This window comes from Stylophora pistillata, chromosome 2 (genome assembly GCF_964205215.1).
Source record: "Stylophora pistillata chromosome 2, jaStyPist1.2, whole genome shotgun sequence".
In the NCBI taxonomy this organism is placed as follows: Eukaryota; Metazoa; Cnidaria; class Anthozoa; order Scleractinia; family Pocilloporidae; genus Stylophora; species Stylophora pistillata.
Window position 1 is genome coordinate 33,517,680 of NC_142520.1, and position 17,288 is coordinate 33,534,967.

General features: G+C 47.2%; 24 non-coding genes across 24 annotated transcripts; 8 read left to right on the forward strand and 16 right to left on the reverse strand.

Moving 5' to 3' along the window:
- Positions 1-750: 750 nt before the first annotated feature.
- LOC148739138 (U1 spliceosomal RNA) lies at positions 751-914 on the reverse strand. Its single transcript, XR_015997896.1, has one exon. It is a non-coding gene; the product is annotated as a U1 spliceosomal RNA (small nuclear RNA).
- A 211-nt stretch (positions 915-1,125) lies between these two features.
- On the reverse strand, positions 1,126-1,317 carry LOC148739139 (U2 spliceosomal RNA). Its single transcript, XR_015997698.1, has one exon. It is a non-coding gene; the product is annotated as a U2 spliceosomal RNA (small nuclear RNA).
- Positions 1,318-1,786: 469 nt separating this feature from the next.
- Positions 1,787-1,905, forward strand: LOC148739140 (5S ribosomal RNA). Its single transcript, XR_015998197.1, has one exon. It is a non-coding gene; the product is annotated as a 5S ribosomal RNA (ribosomal RNA).
- Positions 1,906-2,876: 971 nt separating this feature from the next.
- On the reverse strand, positions 2,877-3,040 carry LOC148739141 (U1 spliceosomal RNA). The gene has a single exon (XR_015997897.1). It is a non-coding gene; the product is annotated as a U1 spliceosomal RNA (small nuclear RNA).
- Positions 3,041-3,251: 211 nt separating this feature from the next.
- LOC148739142 (U2 spliceosomal RNA) lies at positions 3,252-3,443 on the reverse strand. The gene has a single exon (XR_015997699.1). It is a non-coding gene; the product is annotated as a U2 spliceosomal RNA (small nuclear RNA).
- A 469-nt stretch (positions 3,444-3,912) lies between these two features.
- On the forward strand, positions 3,913-4,031 carry LOC148739143 (5S ribosomal RNA). Its single transcript, XR_015998198.1, has one exon. It is a non-coding gene; the product is annotated as a 5S ribosomal RNA (ribosomal RNA).
- Positions 4,032-5,002: 971 nt separating this feature from the next.
- Positions 5,003-5,166, reverse strand: LOC148739144 (U1 spliceosomal RNA). Its single transcript, XR_015997898.1, has one exon. It is a non-coding gene; the product is annotated as a U1 spliceosomal RNA (small nuclear RNA).
- Positions 5,167-5,377: 211 nt separating this feature from the next.
- On the reverse strand, positions 5,378-5,569 carry LOC148739145 (U2 spliceosomal RNA). The gene has a single exon (XR_015997700.1). It is a non-coding gene; the product is annotated as a U2 spliceosomal RNA (small nuclear RNA).
- A 469-nt stretch (positions 5,570-6,038) lies between these two features.
- LOC148739146 (5S ribosomal RNA) lies at positions 6,039-6,157 on the forward strand. The gene has a single exon (XR_015998199.1). It is a non-coding gene; the product is annotated as a 5S ribosomal RNA (ribosomal RNA).
- Positions 6,158-7,128: 971 nt separating this feature from the next.
- On the reverse strand, positions 7,129-7,292 carry LOC148739147 (U1 spliceosomal RNA). Its single transcript, XR_015997899.1, has one exon. It is a non-coding gene; the product is annotated as a U1 spliceosomal RNA (small nuclear RNA).
- Positions 7,293-7,503: 211 nt separating this feature from the next.
- LOC148739148 (U2 spliceosomal RNA) lies at positions 7,504-7,695 on the reverse strand. Its single transcript, XR_015997701.1, has one exon. It is a non-coding gene; the product is annotated as a U2 spliceosomal RNA (small nuclear RNA).
- A 469-nt stretch (positions 7,696-8,164) lies between these two features.
- On the forward strand, positions 8,165-8,283 carry LOC148739149 (5S ribosomal RNA). Its single transcript, XR_015998200.1, has one exon. It is a non-coding gene; the product is annotated as a 5S ribosomal RNA (ribosomal RNA).
- A 971-nt stretch (positions 8,284-9,254) lies between these two features.
- Positions 9,255-9,418, reverse strand: LOC148739150 (U1 spliceosomal RNA). The gene has a single exon (XR_015997900.1). It is a non-coding gene; the product is annotated as a U1 spliceosomal RNA (small nuclear RNA).
- A 211-nt stretch (positions 9,419-9,629) lies between these two features.
- On the reverse strand, positions 9,630-9,821 carry LOC148739151 (U2 spliceosomal RNA). The gene has a single exon (XR_015997702.1). It is a non-coding gene; the product is annotated as a U2 spliceosomal RNA (small nuclear RNA).
- A 469-nt stretch (positions 9,822-10,290) lies between these two features.
- Positions 10,291-10,409, forward strand: LOC148739152 (5S ribosomal RNA). The gene has a single exon (XR_015998201.1). It is a non-coding gene; the product is annotated as a 5S ribosomal RNA (ribosomal RNA).
- Positions 10,410-11,380: 971 nt separating this feature from the next.
- On the reverse strand, positions 11,381-11,544 carry LOC148739153 (U1 spliceosomal RNA). The gene has a single exon (XR_015997901.1). It is a non-coding gene; the product is annotated as a U1 spliceosomal RNA (small nuclear RNA).
- A 211-nt stretch (positions 11,545-11,755) lies between these two features.
- On the reverse strand, positions 11,756-11,947 carry LOC148739154 (U2 spliceosomal RNA). Its single transcript, XR_015997703.1, has one exon. It is a non-coding gene; the product is annotated as a U2 spliceosomal RNA (small nuclear RNA).
- A 469-nt stretch (positions 11,948-12,416) lies between these two features.
- Positions 12,417-12,535, forward strand: LOC148739155 (5S ribosomal RNA). Its single transcript, XR_015998202.1, has one exon. It is a non-coding gene; the product is annotated as a 5S ribosomal RNA (ribosomal RNA).
- Positions 12,536-13,506: 971 nt separating this feature from the next.
- Positions 13,507-13,670, reverse strand: LOC148739156 (U1 spliceosomal RNA). The gene has a single exon (XR_015997902.1). It is a non-coding gene; the product is annotated as a U1 spliceosomal RNA (small nuclear RNA).
- Positions 13,671-13,881: 211 nt separating this feature from the next.
- LOC148739157 (U2 spliceosomal RNA) lies at positions 13,882-14,073 on the reverse strand. Its single transcript, XR_015997704.1, has one exon. It is a non-coding gene; the product is annotated as a U2 spliceosomal RNA (small nuclear RNA).
- A 469-nt stretch (positions 14,074-14,542) lies between these two features.
- On the forward strand, positions 14,543-14,661 carry LOC148739158 (5S ribosomal RNA). The gene has a single exon (XR_015998203.1). It is a non-coding gene; the product is annotated as a 5S ribosomal RNA (ribosomal RNA).
- Positions 14,662-15,632: 971 nt separating this feature from the next.
- On the reverse strand, positions 15,633-15,796 carry LOC148739159 (U1 spliceosomal RNA). Its single transcript, XR_015997903.1, has one exon. It is a non-coding gene; the product is annotated as a U1 spliceosomal RNA (small nuclear RNA).
- A 211-nt stretch (positions 15,797-16,007) lies between these two features.
- Positions 16,008-16,199, reverse strand: LOC148739160 (U2 spliceosomal RNA). The gene has a single exon (XR_015997706.1). It is a non-coding gene; the product is annotated as a U2 spliceosomal RNA (small nuclear RNA).
- A 469-nt stretch (positions 16,200-16,668) lies between these two features.
- LOC148739161 (5S ribosomal RNA) lies at positions 16,669-16,787 on the forward strand. The gene has a single exon (XR_015998204.1). It is a non-coding gene; the product is annotated as a 5S ribosomal RNA (ribosomal RNA).
- Positions 16,788-17,288: the final 501 nt, after the last annotated feature.

The following is a 17,288-nucleotide window of genomic DNA, read 5'->3' on the forward strand; positions in this document are numbered from 1 at the left end:
CATTGTTGTGACAAATTCCACATTTGTACGTGACATCGAATCATTCGCACGCTCCCACGAATCACAAATAGGAAAACACGCACACTTTTACAGCACTTTCAAGGCCTCAAGACATGTCAAAACATTCCCACGATTAATAGAGGCGGATGGATTCAAAGTGACTGAAACGAAGCGAAGCGGCAACAGGTTCCACATTTTTACTTACTCGTCTGCCTCTTTGTTTGCTCGCTCGCTGGAACGAACGTTCCCTCCTCTCGCTCGCTCGCAATAAGAAATACATGACAACAAAACCTCGCCTGCCACAGGTATGGTTGACAATGTACTCACGTTTCTAAAACAAATGCTTTTCTTGCCCATGTATCGTTCGTTCTTTGCTTAGTCCATCCGTCGGTTAGTTAGTCAGTCACTCCTCCGCTTGGTTTCCTCTCCTTTTCTTTCGCAAACAAACGAACAAAATAATGCAGAAAGCACACACATCTATCTACAACAGCTCTACTCACATCCTCACAAAAACTCACCTTCATTTACAATCACTTCTATTCCTCCAAATCTCTCTGCCAACACGCAGGCCACTTCTGTCTGTCTCTCTTTCTTTCCATGGCTTTTTGCTTTCTTTTTCCCTTGCTGCTCTTCTTCTCTCTTCATTCCAGTTCCAGTTCCAGTTCACCCTGTTTAACGGTCAACTCCAAAATCAAGATCAATTCATTAGTCAGTCAGGGGTTAAGGGCAAGATATTTTACATCAGCTTTTCGGGGACGAGCGCGAACGCAGGTCCCCACTACCAGAAATTATACGCTCGAGTTACCCACATTTGGGGTAATCGCAAGGGTCAACCCAGTCCAAGTGCAATGAAAGGGCCTCGCCTTGAGAGGACTGCCTCCTTGATCACAGTACCTCCCGCGTCAGGTAAGTATGCCTGAAAGGCATACGCTTGCCGTGGTAAAACTCTCCCTCACCTATGTCCTTGTGGTACTGCTTTGCACGCTTCAAATCAGCCAGTGTCAGTTGCCGCCTTGGCCCGTCATGTCTTTTTCCGCCTTCCCTTTGGAGCTGCAGGGCTCCTGTGCACAGAAGAGAATGCTATAGTCATTATTTTTCCTTTCATTAAATGTGTCTTCCCCAAAAGGGAAGTGGGCCACACTCGGAGGTAGTGCTATACCGAGGCAACCCGTGGCTGGGACGAGGCAAGCCTCTTTTCCACAGCCCAGTTCCAAAAATCAGTTTAATATATGAGCTACTCAATGAGCAGCGTATCAGATATTAAGCTGATAAGAACAGATACTACACTTGATCTTAGCCAAAAGGCCGAGAAGCGATACCCACCAATACCCTCAATCAAGGGGGTGGTAGAGGGATCCTTCCCACAGTATATGGTGGATAGTAGCAGGTAGCCCCCAGAAGCCCTTGCGAGTCCCAAAAACGGACCCAGTGGCTCATCGGTTGGTAATCTTCTCATTGTAACTTTAAGACGCCAGCCACATACACTTAACTAACAAGATGGTGTTCTTTAGAATATTTACCAAACTTGATTTATCTCTATACTCCCCCCCCCCACCCCACCCCCAGTGAGATATATTGCCTCAAATGGACGCTTCTCAAGATGTGCGCGGGCTCTAGGAGATGACGTTTGGCTTAGGGTCTAGGCTACCAAATTTAGGGTTAGGGTAACGATTTTGGGGTTAGGGTTAGGGTAACGATGTTGGGGTTTAGGGTTAGAGTAACCAAATTAGGGCTAGTACAGATCAAACATAACCGATAACCAGCCAAATTTCAGCTGTTTTCCCTTGTCTACGACCATACCACAGGGAAAGCACCGGTTCTCGTCCGATCACCGAAGTTAAGCCCTGTCGGGCGGGGTTAGTACTTGGATGGGTGACCGCCTGGGAATACCCCGTGTTGTAGGCTTCATTTTTTCCTTTGCTTACTCTCTCAACGTTTTATCCGGGTAAACCGCTTCCGATACTCACGGCGTCCCGTAGACGAGTGAGGAGTAAAAGAAAAACTAACATAACAGGGAGGAGAGAAATCATTTTGCCACAACTTGCCGAGCTTGTGGCCAAAATCATTTCCCAATGCAAGAGAGCGAGCAAACGAAGGAGCGATGGCGCGCGCTCGAGATCTCAACACATTGTTGTGACAAATTCCACATTTGTACGTGACATCGAATCATTCGCACGCTCCCACGAATCACAAATAGGAAAACACGCACACTTTTACAGCACTTTCAAGGCCTCAAGACATGTCAAAACATTCCCACGATTAATAGAGGCGGATGGATTCAAAGTGACTGAAACGAAGCGAAGCGGCAACAGGTTCCACATTTTTACTTACTCGTCTGCCTCTTTGTTTGCTCGCTCGCTGGAACGAACGTTCCCTCCTCTCGCTCGCTCGCAATAAGAAATACATGACAACAAAACCTCGCCTGCCACAGGTATGGTTGACAATGTACTCACGTTTCTAAAACAAATGCTTTTCTTGCCCATGTATCGTTCGTTCTTTGCTTAGTCCATCCGTCGGTTAGTTAGTCAGTCACTCCTCCGCTTGGTTTCCTCTCCTTTTCTTTCGCAAACAAACGAACAAAATAATGCAGAAAGCACACACATCTATCTACAACAGCTCTACTCACATCCTCACAAAAACTCACCTTCATTTACAATCACTTCTATTCCTCCAAATCTCTCTGCCAACACGCAGGCCACTTCTGTCTGTCTCTCTTTCTTTCCATGGCTTTTTGCTTTCTTTTTCCCTTGCTGCTCTTCTTCTCTCTTCATTCCAGTTCCAGTTCCAGTTCACCCTGTTTAACGGTCAACTCCAAAATCAAGATCAATTCATTAGTCAGTCAGGGGTTAAGGGCAAGATATTTTACATCAGCTTTTCGGGGACGAGCGCGAACGCAGGTCCCCACTACCAGAAATTATACGCTCGAGTTACCCACATTTGGGGTAATCGCAAGGGTCAACCCAGTCCAAGTGCAATGAAAGGGCCTCGCCTTGAGAGGACTGCCTCCTTGATCACAGTACCTCCCGCGTCAGGTAAGTATGCCTGAAAGGCATACGCTTGCCGTGGTAAAACTCTCCCTCACCTATGTCCTTGTGGTACTGCTTTGCACGCTTCAAATCAGCCAGTGTCAGTTGCCGCCTTGGCCCGTCATGTCTTTTTCCGCCTTCCCTTTGGAGCTGCAGGGCTCCTGTGCACAGAAGAGAATGCTATAGTCATTATTTTTCCTTTCATTAAATGTGTCTTCCCCAAAAGGGAAGTGGGCCACACTCGGAGGTAGTGCTATACCGAGGCAACCCGTGGCTGGGACGAGGCAAGCCTCTTTTCCACAGCCCAGTTCCAAAAATCAGTTTAATATATGAGCTACTCAATGAGCAGCGTATCAGATATTAAGCTGATAAGAACAGATACTACACTTGATCTTAGCCAAAAGGCCGAGAAGCGATACCCACCAATACCCTCAATCAAGGGGGTGGTAGAGGGATCCTTCCCACAGTATATGGTGGATAGTAGCAGGTAGCCCCCAGAAGCCCTTGCGAGTCCCAAAAACGGACCCAGTGGCTCATCGGTTGGTAATCTTCTCATTGTAACTTTAAGACGCCAGCCACATACACTTAACTAACAAGATGGTGTTCTTTAGAATATTTACCAAACTTGATTTATCTCTATACTCCCCCCCCCCACCCCACCCCCAGTGAGATATATTGCCTCAAATGGACGCTTCTCAAGATGTGCGCGGGCTCTAGGAGATGACGTTTGGCTTAGGGTCTAGGCTACCAAATTTAGGGTTAGGGTAACGATTTTGGGGTTAGGGTTAGGGTAACGATGTTGGGGTTTAGGGTTAGAGTAACCAAATTAGGGCTAGTACAGATCAAACATAACCGATAACCAGCCAAATTTCAGCTGTTTTCCCTTGTCTACGACCATACCACAGGGAAAGCACCGGTTCTCGTCCGATCACCGAAGTTAAGCCCTGTCGGGCGGGGTTAGTACTTGGATGGGTGACCGCCTGGGAATACCCCGTGTTGTAGGCTTCATTTTTTCCTTTGCTTACTCTCTCAACGTTTTATCCGGGTAAACCGCTTCCGATACTCACGGCGTCCCGTAGACGAGTGAGGAGTAAAAGAAAAACTAACATAACAGGGAGGAGAGAAATCATTTTGCCACAACTTGCCGAGCTTGTGGCCAAAATCATTTCCCAATGCAAGAGAGCGAGCAAACGAAGGAGCGATGGCGCGCGCTCGAGATCTCAACACATTGTTGTGACAAATTCCACATTTGTACGTGACATCGAATCATTCGCACGCTCCCACGAATCACAAATAGGAAAACACGCACACTTTTACAGCACTTTCAAGGCCTCAAGACATGTCAAAACATTCCCACGATTAATAGAGGCGGATGGATTCAAAGTGACTGAAACGAAGCGAAGCGGCAACAGGTTCCACATTTTTACTTACTCGTCTGCCTCTTTGTTTGCTCGCTCGCTGGAACGAACGTTCCCTCCTCTCGCTCGCTCGCAATAAGAAATACATGACAACAAAACCTCGCCTGCCACAGGTATGGTTGACAATGTACTCACGTTTCTAAAACAAATGCTTTTCTTGCCCATGTATCGTTCGTTCTTTGCTTAGTCCATCCGTCGGTTAGTTAGTCAGTCACTCCTCCGCTTGGTTTCCTCTCCTTTTCTTTCGCAAACAAACGAACAAAATAATGCAGAAAGCACACACATCTATCTACAACAGCTCTACTCACATCCTCACAAAAACTCACCTTCATTTACAATCACTTCTATTCCTCCAAATCTCTCTGCCAACACGCAGGCCACTTCTGTCTGTCTCTCTTTCTTTCCATGGCTTTTTGCTTTCTTTTTCCCTTGCTGCTCTTCTTCTCTCTTCATTCCAGTTCCAGTTCCAGTTCACCCTGTTTAACGGTCAACTCCAAAATCAAGATCAATTCATTAGTCAGTCAGGGGTTAAGGGCAAGATATTTTACATCAGCTTTTCGGGGACGAGCGCGAACGCAGGTCCCCACTACCAGAAATTATACGCTCGAGTTACCCACATTTGGGGTAATCGCAAGGGTCAACCCAGTCCAAGTGCAATGAAAGGGCCTCGCCTTGAGAGGACTGCCTCCTTGATCACAGTACCTCCCGCGTCAGGTAAGTATGCCTGAAAGGCATACGCTTGCCGTGGTAAAACTCTCCCTCACCTATGTCCTTGTGGTACTGCTTTGCACGCTTCAAATCAGCCAGTGTCAGTTGCCGCCTTGGCCCGTCATGTCTTTTTCCGCCTTCCCTTTGGAGCTGCAGGGCTCCTGTGCACAGAAGAGAATGCTATAGTCATTATTTTTCCTTTCATTAAATGTGTCTTCCCCAAAAGGGAAGTGGGCCACACTCGGAGGTAGTGCTATACCGAGGCAACCCGTGGCTGGGACGAGGCAAGCCTCTTTTCCACAGCCCAGTTCCAAAAATCAGTTTAATATATGAGCTACTCAATGAGCAGCGTATCAGATATTAAGCTGATAAGAACAGATACTACACTTGATCTTAGCCAAAAGGCCGAGAAGCGATACCCACCAATACCCTCAATCAAGGGGGTGGTAGAGGGATCCTTCCCACAGTATATGGTGGATAGTAGCAGGTAGCCCCCAGAAGCCCTTGCGAGTCCCAAAAACGGACCCAGTGGCTCATCGGTTGGTAATCTTCTCATTGTAACTTTAAGACGCCAGCCACATACACTTAACTAACAAGATGGTGTTCTTTAGAATATTTACCAAACTTGATTTATCTCTATACTCCCCCCCCCCACCCCACCCCCAGTGAGATATATTGCCTCAAATGGACGCTTCTCAAGATGTGCGCGGGCTCTAGGAGATGACGTTTGGCTTAGGGTCTAGGCTACCAAATTTAGGGTTAGGGTAACGATTTTGGGGTTAGGGTTAGGGTAACGATGTTGGGGTTTAGGGTTAGAGTAACCAAATTAGGGCTAGTACAGATCAAACATAACCGATAACCAGCCAAATTTCAGCTGTTTTCCCTTGTCTACGACCATACCACAGGGAAAGCACCGGTTCTCGTCCGATCACCGAAGTTAAGCCCTGTCGGGCGGGGTTAGTACTTGGATGGGTGACCGCCTGGGAATACCCCGTGTTGTAGGCTTCATTTTTTCCTTTGCTTACTCTCTCAACGTTTTATCCGGGTAAACCGCTTCCGATACTCACGGCGTCCCGTAGACGAGTGAGGAGTAAAAGAAAAACTAACATAACAGGGAGGAGAGAAATCATTTTGCCACAACTTGCCGAGCTTGTGGCCAAAATCATTTCCCAATGCAAGAGAGCGAGCAAACGAAGGAGCGATGGCGCGCGCTCGAGATCTCAACACATTGTTGTGACAAATTCCACATTTGTACGTGACATCGAATCATTCGCACGCTCCCACGAATCACAAATAGGAAAACACGCACACTTTTACAGCACTTTCAAGGCCTCAAGACATGTCAAAACATTCCCACGATTAATAGAGGCGGATGGATTCAAAGTGACTGAAACGAAGCGAAGCGGCAACAGGTTCCACATTTTTACTTACTCGTCTGCCTCTTTGTTTGCTCGCTCGCTGGAACGAACGTTCCCTCCTCTCGCTCGCTCGCAATAAGAAATACATGACAACAAAACCTCGCCTGCCACAGGTATGGTTGACAATGTACTCACGTTTCTAAAACAAATGCTTTTCTTGCCCATGTATCGTTCGTTCTTTGCTTAGTCCATCCGTCGGTTAGTTAGTCAGTCACTCCTCCGCTTGGTTTCCTCTCCTTTTCTTTCGCAAACAAACGAACAAAATAATGCAGAAAGCACACACATCTATCTACAACAGCTCTACTCACATCCTCACAAAAACTCACCTTCATTTACAATCACTTCTATTCCTCCAAATCTCTCTGCCAACACGCAGGCCACTTCTGTCTGTCTCTCTTTCTTTCCATGGCTTTTTGCTTTCTTTTTCCCTTGCTGCTCTTCTTCTCTCTTCATTCCAGTTCCAGTTCCAGTTCACCCTGTTTAACGGTCAACTCCAAAATCAAGATCAATTCATTAGTCAGTCAGGGGTTAAGGGCAAGATATTTTACATCAGCTTTTCGGGGACGAGCGCGAACGCAGGTCCCCACTACCAGAAATTATACGCTCGAGTTACCCACATTTGGGGTAATCGCAAGGGTCAACCCAGTCCAAGTGCAATGAAAGGGCCTCGCCTTGAGAGGACTGCCTCCTTGATCACAGTACCTCCCGCGTCAGGTAAGTATGCCTGAAAGGCATACGCTTGCCGTGGTAAAACTCTCCCTCACCTATGTCCTTGTGGTACTGCTTTGCACGCTTCAAATCAGCCAGTGTCAGTTGCCGCCTTGGCCCGTCATGTCTTTTTCCGCCTTCCCTTTGGAGCTGCAGGGCTCCTGTGCACAGAAGAGAATGCTATAGTCATTATTTTTCCTTTCATTAAATGTGTCTTCCCCAAAAGGGAAGTGGGCCACACTCGGAGGTAGTGCTATACCGAGGCAACCCGTGGCTGGGACGAGGCAAGCCTCTTTTCCACAGCCCAGTTCCAAAAATCAGTTTAATATATGAGCTACTCAATGAGCAGCGTATCAGATATTAAGCTGATAAGAACAGATACTACACTTGATCTTAGCCAAAAGGCCGAGAAGCGATACCCACCAATACCCTCAATCAAGGGGGTGGTAGAGGGATCCTTCCCACAGTATATGGTGGATAGTAGCAGGTAGCCCCCAGAAGCCCTTGCGAGTCCCAAAAACGGACCCAGTGGCTCATCGGTTGGTAATCTTCTCATTGTAACTTTAAGACGCCAGCCACATACACTTAACTAACAAGATGGTGTTCTTTAGAATATTTACCAAACTTGATTTATCTCTATACTCCCCCCCCCCACCCCACCCCCAGTGAGATATATTGCCTCAAATGGACGCTTCTCAAGATGTGCGCGGGCTCTAGGAGATGACGTTTGGCTTAGGGTCTAGGCTACCAAATTTAGGGTTAGGGTAACGATTTTGGGGTTAGGGTTAGGGTAACGATGTTGGGGTTTAGGGTTAGAGTAACCAAATTAGGGCTAGTACAGATCAAACATAACCGATAACCAGCCAAATTTCAGCTGTTTTCCCTTGTCTACGACCATACCACAGGGAAAGCACCGGTTCTCGTCCGATCACCGAAGTTAAGCCCTGTCGGGCGGGGTTAGTACTTGGATGGGTGACCGCCTGGGAATACCCCGTGTTGTAGGCTTCATTTTTTCCTTTGCTTACTCTCTCAACGTTTTATCCGGGTAAACCGCTTCCGATACTCACGGCGTCCCGTAGACGAGTGAGGAGTAAAAGAAAAACTAACATAACAGGGAGGAGAGAAATCATTTTGCCACAACTTGCCGAGCTTGTGGCCAAAATCATTTCCCAATGCAAGAGAGCGAGCAAACGAAGGAGCGATGGCGCGCGCTCGAGATCTCAACACATTGTTGTGACAAATTCCACATTTGTACGTGACATCGAATCATTCGCACGCTCCCACGAATCACAAATAGGAAAACACGCACACTTTTACAGCACTTTCAAGGCCTCAAGACATGTCAAAACATTCCCACGATTAATAGAGGCGGATGGATTCAAAGTGACTGAAACGAAGCGAAGCGGCAACAGGTTCCACATTTTTACTTACTCGTCTGCCTCTTTGTTTGCTCGCTCGCTGGAACGAACGTTCCCTCCTCTCGCTCGCTCGCAATAAGAAATACATGACAACAAAACCTCGCCTGCCACAGGTATGGTTGACAATGTACTCACGTTTCTAAAACAAATGCTTTTCTTGCCCATGTATCGTTCGTTCTTTGCTTAGTCCATCCGTCGGTTAGTTAGTCAGTCACTCCTCCGCTTGGTTTCCTCTCCTTTTCTTTCGCAAACAAACGAACAAAATAATGCAGAAAGCACACACATCTATCTACAACAGCTCTACTCACATCCTCACAAAAACTCACCTTCATTTACAATCACTTCTATTCCTCCAAATCTCTCTGCCAACACGCAGGCCACTTCTGTCTGTCTCTCTTTCTTTCCATGGCTTTTTGCTTTCTTTTTCCCTTGCTGCTCTTCTTCTCTCTTCATTCCAGTTCCAGTTCCAGTTCACCCTGTTTAACGGTCAACTCCAAAATCAAGATCAATTCATTAGTCAGTCAGGGGTTAAGGGCAAGATATTTTACATCAGCTTTTCGGGGACGAGCGCGAACGCAGGTCCCCACTACCAGAAATTATACGCTCGAGTTACCCACATTTGGGGTAATCGCAAGGGTCAACCCAGTCCAAGTGCAATGAAAGGGCCTCGCCTTGAGAGGACTGCCTCCTTGATCACAGTACCTCCCGCGTCAGGTAAGTATGCCTGAAAGGCATACGCTTGCCGTGGTAAAACTCTCCCTCACCTATGTCCTTGTGGTACTGCTTTGCACGCTTCAAATCAGCCAGTGTCAGTTGCCGCCTTGGCCCGTCATGTCTTTTTCCGCCTTCCCTTTGGAGCTGCAGGGCTCCTGTGCACAGAAGAGAATGCTATAGTCATTATTTTTCCTTTCATTAAATGTGTCTTCCCCAAAAGGGAAGTGGGCCACACTCGGAGGTAGTGCTATACCGAGGCAACCCGTGGCTGGGACGAGGCAAGCCTCTTTTCCACAGCCCAGTTCCAAAAATCAGTTTAATATATGAGCTACTCAATGAGCAGCGTATCAGATATTAAGCTGATAAGAACAGATACTACACTTGATCTTAGCCAAAAGGCCGAGAAGCGATACCCACCAATACCCTCAATCAAGGGGGTGGTAGAGGGATCCTTCCCACAGTATATGGTGGATAGTAGCAGGTAGCCCCCAGAAGCCCTTGCGAGTCCCAAAAACGGACCCAGTGGCTCATCGGTTGGTAATCTTCTCATTGTAACTTTAAGACGCCAGCCACATACACTTAACTAACAAGATGGTGTTCTTTAGAATATTTACCAAACTTGATTTATCTCTATACTCCCCCCCCCCACCCCACCCCCAGTGAGATATATTGCCTCAAATGGACGCTTCTCAAGATGTGCGCGGGCTCTAGGAGATGACGTTTGGCTTAGGGTCTAGGCTACCAAATTTAGGGTTAGGGTAACGATTTTGGGGTTAGGGTTAGGGTAACGATGTTGGGGTTTAGGGTTAGAGTAACCAAATTAGGGCTAGTACAGATCAAACATAACCGATAACCAGCCAAATTTCAGCTGTTTTCCCTTGTCTACGACCATACCACAGGGAAAGCACCGGTTCTCGTCCGATCACCGAAGTTAAGCCCTGTCGGGCGGGGTTAGTACTTGGATGGGTGACCGCCTGGGAATACCCCGTGTTGTAGGCTTCATTTTTTCCTTTGCTTACTCTCTCAACGTTTTATCCGGGTAAACCGCTTCCGATACTCACGGCGTCCCGTAGACGAGTGAGGAGTAAAAGAAAAACTAACATAACAGGGAGGAGAGAAATCATTTTGCCACAACTTGCCGAGCTTGTGGCCAAAATCATTTCCCAATGCAAGAGAGCGAGCAAACGAAGGAGCGATGGCGCGCGCTCGAGATCTCAACACATTGTTGTGACAAATTCCACATTTGTACGTGACATCGAATCATTCGCACGCTCCCACGAATCACAAATAGGAAAACACGCACACTTTTACAGCACTTTCAAGGCCTCAAGACATGTCAAAACATTCCCACGATTAATAGAGGCGGATGGATTCAAAGTGACTGAAACGAAGCGAAGCGGCAACAGGTTCCACATTTTTACTTACTCGTCTGCCTCTTTGTTTGCTCGCTCGCTGGAACGAACGTTCCCTCCTCTCGCTCGCTCGCAATAAGAAATACATGACAACAAAACCTCGCCTGCCACAGGTATGGTTGACAATGTACTCACGTTTCTAAAACAAATGCTTTTCTTGCCCATGTATCGTTCGTTCTTTGCTTAGTCCATCCGTCGGTTAGTTAGTCAGTCACTCCTCCGCTTGGTTTCCTCTCCTTTTCTTTCGCAAACAAACGAACAAAATAATGCAGAAAGCACACACATCTATCTACAACAGCTCTACTCACATCCTCACAAAAACTCACCTTCATTTACAATCACTTCTATTCCTCCAAATCTCTCTGCCAACACGCAGGCCACTTCTGTCTGTCTCTCTTTCTTTCCATGGCTTTTTGCTTTCTTTTTCCCTTGCTGCTCTTCTTCTCTCTTCATTCCAGTTCCAGTTCCAGTTCACCCTGTTTAACGGTCAACTCCAAAATCAAGATCAATTCATTAGTCAGTCAGGGGTTAAGGGCAAGATATTTTACATCAGCTTTTCGGGGACGAGCGCGAACGCAGGTCCCCACTACCAGAAATTATACGCTCGAGTTACCCACATTTGGGGTAATCGCAAGGGTCAACCCAGTCCAAGTGCAATGAAAGGGCCTCGCCTTGAGAGGACTGCCTCCTTGATCACAGTACCTCCCGCGTCAGGTAAGTATGCCTGAAAGGCATACGCTTGCCGTGGTAAAACTCTCCCTCACCTATGTCCTTGTGGTACTGCTTTGCACGCTTCAAATCAGCCAGTGTCAGTTGCCGCCTTGGCCCGTCATGTCTTTTTCCGCCTTCCCTTTGGAGCTGCAGGGCTCCTGTGCACAGAAGAGAATGCTATAGTCATTATTTTTCCTTTCATTAAATGTGTCTTCCCCAAAAGGGAAGTGGGCCACACTCGGAGGTAGTGCTATACCGAGGCAACCCGTGGCTGGGACGAGGCAAGCCTCTTTTCCACAGCCCAGTTCCAAAAATCAGTTTAATATATGAGCTACTCAATGAGCAGCGTATCAGATATTAAGCTGATAAGAACAGATACTACACTTGATCTTAGCCAAAAGGCCGAGAAGCGATACCCACCAATACCCTCAATCAAGGGGGTGGTAGAGGGATCCTTCCCACAGTATATGGTGGATAGTAGCAGGTAGCCCCCAGAAGCCCTTGCGAGTCCCAAAAACGGACCCAGTGGCTCATCGGTTGGTAATCTTCTCATTGTAACTTTAAGACGCCAGCCACATACACTTAACTAACAAGATGGTGTTCTTTAGAATATTTACCAAACTTGATTTATCTCTATACTCCCCCCCCCCACCCCACCCCCAGTGAGATATATTGCCTCAAATGGACGCTTCTCAAGATGTGCGCGGGCTCTAGGAGATGACGTTTGGCTTAGGGTCTAGGCTACCAAATTTAGGGTTAGGGTAACGATTTTGGGGTTAGGGTTAGGGTAACGATGTTGGGGTTTAGGGTTAGAGTAACCAAATTAGGGCTAGTACAGATCAAACATAACCGATAACCAGCCAAATTTCAGCTGTTTTCCCTTGTCTACGACCATACCACAGGGAAAGCACCGGTTCTCGTCCGATCACCGAAGTTAAGCCCTGTCGGGCGGGGTTAGTACTTGGATGGGTGACCGCCTGGGAATACCCCGTGTTGTAGGCTTCATTTTTTCCTTTGCTTACTCTCTCAACGTTTTATCCGGGTAAACCGCTTCCGATACTCACGGCGTCCCGTAGACGAGTGAGGAGTAAAAGAAAAACTAACATAACAGGGAGGAGAGAAATCATTTTGCCACAACTTGCCGAGCTTGTGGCCAAAATCATTTCCCAATGCAAGAGAGCGAGCAAACGAAGGAGCGATGGCGCGCGCTCGAGATCTCAACACATTGTTGTGACAAATTCCACATTTGTACGTGACATCGAATCATTCGCACGCTCCCACGAATCACAAATAGGAAAACACGCACACTTTTACAGCACTTTCAAGGCCTCAAGACATGTCAAAACATTCCCACGATTAATAGAGGCGGATGGATTCAAAGTGACTGAAACGAAGCGAAGCGGCAACAGGTTCCACATTTTTACTTACTCGTCTGCCTCTTTGTTTGCTCGCTCGCTGGAACGAACGTTCCCTCCTCTCGCTCGCTCGCAATAAGAAATACATGACAACAAAACCTCGCCTGCCACAGGTATGGTTGACAATGTACTCACGTTTCTAAAACAAATGCTTTTCTTGCCCATGTATCGTTCGTTCTTTGCTTAGTCCATCCGTCGGTTAGTTAGTCAGTCACTCCTCCGCTTGGTTTCCTCTCCTTTTCTTTCGCAAACAAACGAACAAAATAATGCAGAAAGCACACACATCTATCTACAACAGCTCTACTCACATCCTCACAAAAACTCACCTTCATTTACAATCACTTCTATTCCTCCAAATCTCTCTGCCAACACGCAGGCCACTTCTGTCTGTCTCTCTTTCTTTCCATGGCTTTTTGCTTTCTTTTTCCCTTGCTGCTCTTCTTCTCTCTTCATTCCAGTTCCAGTTCCAGTTCACCCTGTTTAACGGTCAACTCCAAAATCAAGATCAATTCATTAGTCAGTCAGGGGTTAAGGGCAAGATATTTTACATCAGCTTTTCGGGGACGAGCGCGAACGCAGGTCCCCACTACCAGAAATTATACGCTCGAGTTACCCACATTTGGGGTAATCGCAAGGGTCAACCCAGTCCAAGTGCAATGAAAGGGCCTCGCCTTGAGAGGACTGCCTCCTTGATCACAGTACCTCCCGCGTCAGGTAAGTATGCCTGAAAGGCATACGCTTGCCGTGGTAAAACTCTCCCTCACCTATGTCCTTGTGGTACTGCTTTGCACGCTTCAAATCAGCCAGTGTCAGTTGCCGCCTTGGCCCGTCATGTCTTTTTCCGCCTTCCCTTTGGAGCTGCAGGGCTCCTGTGCACAGAAGAGAATGCTATAGTCATTATTTTTCCTTTCATTAAATGTGTCTTCCCCAAAAGGGAAGTGGGCCACACTCGGAGGTAGTGCTATACCGAGGCAACCCGTGGCTGGGACGAGGCAAGCCTCTTTTCCACAGCCCAGTTCCAAAAATCAGTTTAATATATGAGCTACTCAATGAGCAGCGTATCAGATATTAAGCTGATAAGAACAGATACTACACTTGATCTTAGCCAAAAGGCCGAGAAGCGATACCCACCAATACCCTCAATCAAGGGGGTGGTAGAGGGATCCTTCCCACAGTATATGGTGGATAGTAGCAGGTAGCCCCCAGAAGCCCTTGCGAGTCCCAAAAACGGACCCAGTGGCTCATCGGTTGGTAATCTTCTCATTGTAACTTTAAGACGCCAGCCACATACACTTAACTAACAAGATGGTGTTCTTTAGAATATTTACCAAACTTGATTTATCTCTATACTCCCCCCCCCCACCCCACCCCCAGTGAGATATATTGCCTCAAATGGACGCTTCTCAAGATGTGCGCGGGCTCTAGGAGATGACGTTTGGCTTAGGGTCTAGGCTACCAAATTTAGGGTTAGGGTAACGATTTTGGGGTTAGGGTTAGGGTAACGATGTTGGGGTTTAGGGTTAGAGTAACCAAATTAGGGCTAGTACAGATCAAACATAACCGATAACCAGCCAAATTTCAGCTGTTTTCCCTTGTCTACGACCATACCACAGGGAAAGCACCGGTTCTCGTCCGATCACCGAAGTTAAGCCCTGTCGGGCGGGGTTAGTACTTGGATGGGTGACCGCCTGGGAATACCCCGTGTTGTAGGCTTCATTTTTTCCTTTGCTTACTCTCTCAACGTTTTATCCGGGTAAACCGCTTCCGATACTCACGGCGTCCCGTAGACGAGTGAGGAGTAAAAGAAAAACTAACATAACAGGGAGGAGAGAAATCATTTTGCCACAACTTGCCGAGCTTGTGGCCAAAATCATTTCCCAATGCAAGAGAGCGAGCAAACGAAGGAGCGATGGCGCGCGCTCGAGATCTCAACACATTGTTGTGACAAATTCCACATTTGTACGTGACATCGAATCATTCGCACGCTCCCACGAATCACAAATAGGAAAACACGCACACTTTTACAGCACTTTCAAGGCCTCAAGACATGTCAAAACATTCCCACGATTAATAGAGGCGGATGGATTCAAAGTGACTGAAACGAAGCGAAGCGGCAACAGGTTCCACATTTTTACTTACTCGTCTGCCTCTTTGTTTGCTCGCTCGCTGGAACGAACGTTCCCTCCTCTCGCTCGCTCGCAATAAGAAATACATGACAACAAAACCTCGCCTGCCACAGGTATGGTTGACAATGTACTCACGTTTCTAAAACAAATGCTTTTCTTGCCCATGTATCGTTCGTTCTTTGCTTAGTCCATCCGTCGGTTAGTTAGTCAGTCACTCCTCCGCTTGGTTTCCTCTCCTTTTCTTTCGCAAACAAACGAACAAAATAATGCAGAAAGCACACACATCTATCTACAACAGCTCTACTCACATCCTCACAAAAACTCACCTTCATTTACAATCACTTCTATTCCTCCAAATCTCTCTGCCAACACGCAGGCCACTTCTGTCTGTCTCTCTTTCTTTCCATGGCTTTTTGCTTTCTTTTTCCCTTGCTGCTCTTCTTCTCTCTTCATTCCAGTTCCAGTTCCAGTTCACCCTGTTTAACGGTCAACTCCAAAATCAAGATCAATTCATTAGTCAGTCAGGGGTTAAGGGCAAGATATTTTACATCAGCTTTTCGGGGACGAGCGCGAACGCAGGTCCCCACTACCAGAAATTATACGCTCGAGTTACCCACATTTGGGGTAATCGCAAGGGTCAACCCAGTCCAAGTGCAATGAAAGGGCCTCGCCTTGAGAGGACTGCCTCCTTGATCACAGTACCTCCCGCGTCAGGTAAGTATGCCTGAAAGGCATACGCTTGCCGTGGTAAAACTCTCCCTCACCTATGTCCTTGTGGTACTGCTTTGCACGCTTCAAATCAGCCAGTGTCAGTTGCCGCCTTGGCCCGTCATGTCTTTTTCCGCCTTCCCTTTGGAGCTGCAGGGCTCCTGTGCACAGAAGAGAATGCTATAGTCATTATTTTTCCTTTCATTAAATGTGTCTTCCCCAAAAGGGAAGTGGGCCACACTCGGAGGTAGTGCTATACCGAGGCAACCCGTGGCTGGGACGAGGCAAGCCTCTTTTCCACAGCCCAGTTCCAAAAATCAGTTTAATATATGAGCTACTCAATGAGCAGCGTATCAGATATTAAGCTGATAAGAACAGATACTACACTTGATCTTAGCCAAAAGGCCGAGAAGCGATACCCACCAATACCCTCAATCAAGGGGGTGGTAGAGGGATCCTTCCCACAGTATATGGTGGATAGTAGCAGGTAGCCCCCAGAAGCCCTTGCGAGTCCCAAAAACGGACCCAGTGGCTCATCGGTTGGTAATCTTCTCATTGTAACTTTAAGACGCCAGCCACATACACTTAACTAACAAGATGGTGTTCTTTAGAATATTTACCAAACTTGATTTATCTCTATACTCCCCCCCCCCACCCCACCCCCAGTGAGATATATTGCCTCAAATGGACGCTTCTCAAGATGTGCGCGGGCTCTAGGAGATGACGTTTGGCTTAGGGTCTAGGCTACCAAATTTAGGGTTAGGGTAACGATTTTGGGGTTAGGGTTAGGGTAACGATGTTGGGGTTTAGGGTTAGAGTAACCAAATTAGGGCTAGTACAGATCAAACATAACCGATAACCAGCCAAATTTCAGCTGTTTTCCCTTGTCTACGACCATACCACAGGGAAAGCACCGGTTCTCGTCCGATCACCGAAGTTAAGCCCTGTCGGGCGGGGTTAGTACTTGGATGGGTGACCGCCTGGGAATACCCCGTGTTGTAGGCTTCATTTTTTCCTTTGCTTACTCTCTCAACGTTTTATCCGGGTAAACCGCTTCCGATACTCACGGCGTCCCGTAGACGAGTGAGGAGTAAAAGAAAAACTAACATAACAGGGAGGAGAGAAATCATTTTGCCACAACTTGCCGAGCTTGTGGCCAAAATCATTTCCCAATGCAAGAGAGCGAGCAAACGAAGGAGCGATGGCGCGCGCTCGAGATCTCAACACATTGTTGTGACAAATTCCACATTTGTACGTGACATCGAATCATTCGCACGCTCCCACGAATCACAAATAGGAAAACACGCACACTTTTACAGCACTTTCAAGGCCTCAAGACATGTCAAAACATTCCCACGATTAATAGAGGCGGATGGATTCAAAGTGACTGAAACGAAGCGAAGCGGCAACAGGTTCCACATTTTTACTTACTCGTCTGCCTCTTTGTTTGCTCGCTCGCTGGAACGAACGTTCCCTCCTCTCGCTCGCTCGCAATAAGAAATACAT